Source organism: Haliaeetus leucocephalus, unplaced genomic scaffold (assembly GCF_000737465.1).
Source record: "Haliaeetus leucocephalus isolate CR32 unplaced genomic scaffold, Haliaeetus_leucocephalus-4.0 Scaffold973, whole genome shotgun sequence".
In the NCBI taxonomy this organism is placed as follows: domain Eukaryota; kingdom Metazoa; phylum Chordata; class Aves; order Accipitriformes; family Accipitridae; genus Haliaeetus; species Haliaeetus leucocephalus.
In genome coordinates this window covers 1,240,648-1,246,647 of record NW_010973409.1, presented here as the reverse complement: position 1 = coordinate 1,246,647, position 6,000 = coordinate 1,240,648, and positions in this window count along the sequence as shown.

The window sequence follows — 6,000 nt, the reverse complement described above, 5'->3', positions numbered from 1 at the left end:
CAAATTTTTTGATGAGCTAAGTGTTTCAGGCAGTATTGAAGTTCCTGTCTGAGCATTTTGTACCTCCCTCCTGTGCATCCTCCTTTCACTGGAAAGAATTGTTCTGGTGCTGTTGTGTTCTGCTTCTCCAAGTGTCCTCCTTGCAGGTACACTCTTGTTTCACCTTGCCCCTAATTAATGGCACACAGTACTGTTTGCAAAAGAAAAGGGCTCTGAGTTCACCGTAGCAGTTATTTACTGTCACCCAGTTGCTTTACTTCATTATCCATTTTGCCAAGTAATGTCTGTGGGTGTGATCATGTGGAAAAACCTACTTGTCACCTTTTTAAGGTTGGTGTGTGAATCCCTGTGCATAATGGTCACTTGTCCTTGTTCTGCAGCTTATAAATATGCCACTGGACACAGGAGAAAAATGGGTACACCCTGTTGGGATGCCATCCCTGAGAGAAGAGCCAGTTGGTGACTGCTGCTGAAACTTTCTGCTGAACACTGCTAATCCAACTTCCATTTCTGCTTTCCTGCTGCTGATACTTCTGCCACTATGGGAGATGTTGCTACTCTCTGCTTCTTTATACTTCAGGGCCTGCCTTACTGTCTTGGGACCATTCAAGGATACTCAGCAGCTCCCCTGCAGGCAAATAAATAAATAAGGGAAGAAAACCAATTCCCTTCTTCCGTGACATAGAACTGTCTGGTTAAAATAGCAGCATGTGACACCATTTTCCTCCATCATCTCCAGAGTGATTGAGGGATCTGCTGAGAAGATACTGGTGTAGAGCAGGACCTCCATTAACTTGTTTGGCTACTGTGAGAGATGAGGAGATTCAAGAAAGGTCTCCAAAGACCTAAGACGCAAACGGTAACACCACTGCATCCTATATGTAAGTGGCCAAAGGTTGCCTGGTTTGTGTTTGTCTTCATGCCAACTACATAACCTAAAGAGTAAGGCACTGGGAAGCAATGTAGTCTGAGCTTAGATTTAGGGCCTTGGAGGTTGAGGATTAGGTCCTGTTCTTGCTAAAGTCACACAGCTCCATAACACGTTGCTCAAACTTGCTCTGCCCCCATTTCCCTACTGTAAAATGAGGATGGTTGGGCATTATATAGCCCATGCTCATCAGATCTTCTAAAACTACAGAGTATTTTTGCTGAAGGTAAATATTTCCATTTGTAGTCACATTATGGATTTTCTTAAGGCATATTCAGTACTTACTTAATCTTTTGAAAATCATTTCAAATAGATAGGAGCTCTACATGAAAAAGGATTTGCACACAACTCTCAGATGAAATCTCTATTGCAAATGATAGAATATGGGATTTTAGAAATTAGAGGTAGTGGAGATTTCATACCTGATTCAGTACAATACCCTGACAGTGAGGAATATTTGTCTGCAAAATGAGTTTGCAGGGGATGATTTGTTTTGCCTAGACTGTGGTCATTCAGTTTGCCAGCATTGTTTAATGCTTCTGCGCAATCTCAATTTTCATTTTAACCCAGGTGCCTTTTGTTGAGAGGAGTCTGCATAGCACTATTTACATCCAACAGAACTTGAATAGTTTTGTAAGATTACATAATGGCATTTGACAAATGTGGCACTAAAATTCAAATCTGTTGTGTCTGCTGAGTTCTCTTCATCACATTTTGGAGGCAGGGGGAAGAAGATCTGTCGAATATGAGAGTGATTGCTATGATTTCTTCCTCAGCAATACAGCTGCCTGGAGTTCTCAGTAATTTTCCTTCATAATTTTAGGGTGGTTTTCTTCCCTTTTCTGACTATTCTCTGCATTGTTTTGTAAAGAAATTACTTTAGACTTGAAAGTGTTTGTTTCATAAATATAACCTGATTAATTGTCATTTGCTTTACTTTGTTCCTTTGGCATATCCTCATGAGTTTATAACCTGAGTAATCTTTGATGCATGCTCAAAACTCATTCGCTCCAGTTGGCTTAAATCAAAGTAGATGCTTTAAAGGCTTTGCTGCAGCAAGATCTCAGTCACCAACGGCTTGAGAGATTCGTTAGTTAAGTTCTTTAAATACCATAAAATGCAAGTCAGAAAGCCTATCCGTAATCTGTGGTTTGGCTAGGAGAAGGTTTTTGCTTTCAGTTTGAGGGGATTTTTTTTATTTTCCTTTCTCCTCTTTACTTCTTTGAAAATGCTTGGTATTTCTAAATGGAGCACAGTCCTAAAAATTCCACTGTCCTTGAAAGGAATTTTCTGAATTCCCTTGTGTTTCCATAGCAGAGACGCCCCCTTTATTGCTGGTTAGGTGGCACTTCAAAGCTCTGGTTTGTGAAATTGCTGGTTGGAAGTCACACAAGAATTTTTGGTTCAAGTTAATGGGAATCAGAATCAGATTTGATTTTTGTCAGATTTTAAAATTAAAAACCCCCACACCAGCAAGACCATAAGCACTTGTTTCATGCCAGCCTGTTTTATGATGATGTTTCATCTTTTAGTTAGGAGTAGGGATATGATCTGCCACCCTATAAGCAGCTACGCAGTAAAATCCAAGAAACCATTATTTTGTCTCTTCAATGGTCTGCTCTTACTTACATCCCTGCTCCCAGCACTAACTTCAATAGGGGTTTTAATGGGACAAAAGATTCGTGATTTGACTCACTGACTTTTAGTAATATTGTTTGAAAGAGACGTATTGAATTCTTTCACAGCTAGGATTGTCCTGTACTTTTTATGATGAAGAATAAACTTTTTTGAACCATCTGTTTAAAATTCCTGTTGTGGTAGTTTTACTCATCTTAAGCAGATCTACCTTCCTCCAAAGAAAACCATGCATTTGAATGGTTTTGTGGTCAATGGCATTAGAAAAACAGGTTGTCTTGGAAAAATACATCTGCCAGTGTTACGCATTGGAAAGTGATTTTTCCATTCTACCACTCAGATTCCAGTACTGATGAAAATTACAGCTATTAAGTTAGCCTGCTTTGTCTGAGCCCAACTAGCATTTTACTGCTAGTTTGTCACTGGATCAGGATGAATACTTCTGCGCATCTTTTTTTCAAGGAAAACTACAAGTAGAATCTATTAACATTTTGCTGTAACAAGAAGCAAGGATGCTCTTCCTTTAAAAGTGATCTTTGCATGTTGCTATGCAGTCAACCATAATTTTCTCAAAAATGAACGTCTTTTGGAAGCCAAATATGGGTTTCCTTCTACCTCCTTGCATTGTCTGGAGAAATCACCATTGTTGTGAGTGGGATAGAGAAACCACTGCAGCCAGGAAACCGAATCGATCTTTATTTGGGGGGGGAGGATGTTAAGAAATGCTAGATTTCCCAGGTTTGCATAATGTAACCAAGACAAAGCATGTGAAAGCAAAAGAACTGTAAGAATGTTAATATGGCTCCAATTGCTGAAACATATGGAGCCAATCATTGGCACTGCCTCAACACAACTGGGAATGGAAATTAGCATTTTTCTCTGAAAAATATGGGATATTTTTTCCTACAGTTTGTCTAATTTTTGTGGCATTTTTCTTGTATAACAGCAGAGCAAGGCAAGGTATTTTGTCTTCAATATTGATTTCTGGTCTTGTTTTTAATGCCTTAAAAATAGGAGAATTATGTGCAAAGAAAGAAAAATATGAAGAGGACTTCGTATGCAGTTGAGCATGTTTTCTACCTTGTCATGTTCTTGCTGATCCTACCACGGTGCACACTGAGGGAGGAACTGCTAATAGTTTTGCAAAAAAACCCATGCTGACATCTGTGAGGTGGTACCCTGATAAACTGCAAATTTAAATTATATTTGGGTTGTGATGCATCTTCTTTGATCTTTAACACAGATCTGTATTTCAGTTCAGTGAGGTGATGAGTCAGTTTTAAAAATAAGACCTTTTAAAAATGAGATTTAAAAGCTTTAAAAATCTTAGATTTTGATCTTAAGAATCCTTTAATATTAACAAAAATGATATGGTAACTTCAAAAATAACTGTGCTACAAAGAAATGATTGCTTGATTTGTGCTCTGAGGTGAACTTTCCTCATTCTAACTCCTTCATTCCTTCTCTTCTGATATTAGAATTGTTCCAAGTGGAGAGAGGAGGGCTTTTTTCCCCTGTGGCATCCGTAATTGTTCAAAGAGACTTTTTGCTGTTTTCTTTCCCCTTTGTAAAGAACTTTTTCTAAAACTTTACTTTGTTATTATTGCTATCATTATTATTATTATTATTATTATTCCCTAACAAATCAAACAAGTACATATTTAATTTTATGCAAAGGGACTTAAACATACATAGAGCTGTTCGCTCGAATATCACATGTGTAAGCACCAGCAGTTTAAGGACCTTTTTTTTTTTGTAAATATAGTTAGTATTTCTCAAACTCTTTGCCTTCAGTTGGCAAGCTCCCTCTGTTTCTAATAAAGCAGGTCATCCCTGTCATGGCTGACAACAGCACTGGAAATAGTACTTAAATTACTTTGTGTAAAACGATGAAAGAGAATTCATATATGGTGTATTTTCTTTCGTTTGTTGTGTTTGTTTTGCCATTGTGTCAGAGGGGAAAAGTAAGGCAAGGAAAGAGGATGACTTCATTTTTTATTAATTTGGATTCAGTTTATTTTAAAAATCTATTTAAATAAAGGCTGCACATTCCTTCTCATTATTTAAAATTATCAACTCAAAATGCAATGCTTTTGGTAAGCAGCAGACATAATTGAGTGCTCACCTTATACGCAGCTCCCGTACACACAGCAACTCAGTGGGCGGCTTCTTTTATGAACTCTGCAGTGTCTTCGTTGGTTTGACTGGAACATTTCCAGGTTTGAAGCAGCTCAGAAGAAAATTGCCACTGGGTTCAGTTACATGGAGTGTAAGAATTGGTCGGATTTTCTTATTTATTTACTCTCCCTATGTGGAAAGAGCCAGTTTTGTCAAAACTGAAGCGTTTATGGGAACATAACCTTTTTTGATGAAATTTTGCTGGGAAAGAGCCAGGTAGAATTATTTCTCATGGAAATACAGTGCTATTGCATGTATAAACTTGAATATGTATTGAATATGAAAAGCACTAGTTGAGAGCAGCCCTGCTGTGCTGCTTACTTCCCCTGTTCCTGGCAATAAATGGCTTAATGTCTCCGAGATCAAGGTTGCAACCAGGCCATTAGCCTTCACAGTGACCACTGGATCTGTCCTCCATGATCCATTTTGAAGCTGTTTATACACTTCTGGCTGCCAAAGCATCTGGTGGCTGTAAGCTGCACAGCTTAAGAGCTCATCTTCTGAAAAAGCTTTCTTCTGTTGGCTTTAAGTCCGACAAGTAGCTTCTTTGGGCAACGCCTCATCCTTGTATCCCTTGCCACTTCTCCACATCACTTGTGTTTTCTTTAATAGACCTTTATTGCCCCGTTCTCCAGGCATTGTCTCTTTCCCAAGGTAGAAGCTGTTTCACACCTCTGATTGCTTTTGTTGCCTCCTCCTCATAACTTCTCTAGTTCACATATGTGGTTATCATGAGATGAGGTGCCCAGACAGCCAAGCGCTATTTCAGATGCCGTTGAGCAGAGCATAACAGGGCCCTTCCTGTTTGCTTAATATCCTTTCTTAAACAATTTGTAAAGTCCTGTCACTCTGGAGGCCATCTCTCTGTCTAGCCCAGGGCTCAACTCCTCCCCCTGGGGATCCCTGTGCCACTGTGTTCTGAAAGGATGGTCCCAAGGCACTGCTATTTGCCAGTGACAGAATTCTGGTTTAGCATGAAATAGCCACCCACTTTCTTATAGTGGAGCTCGTTAAAAACTGCAGATTTGCAATCTCGCATTCCTCACTTTTCTATGTATCCCTTACTCTAATAACCCTGATGATAATCTGAGCCCTTCTGAAGACTGAAGTGTTGCTGATACTGATTTCTTTTTTTCTGCCCCAAACCCAGACACTTCTCAACAGCACCTGGCTTCTAATGACATATAAGAAGGGAAACAATTCCTGTTTAAGGCCACATAAAAATGTCAGATTTTTAATAGAAAAATAGGTTTTGGTTT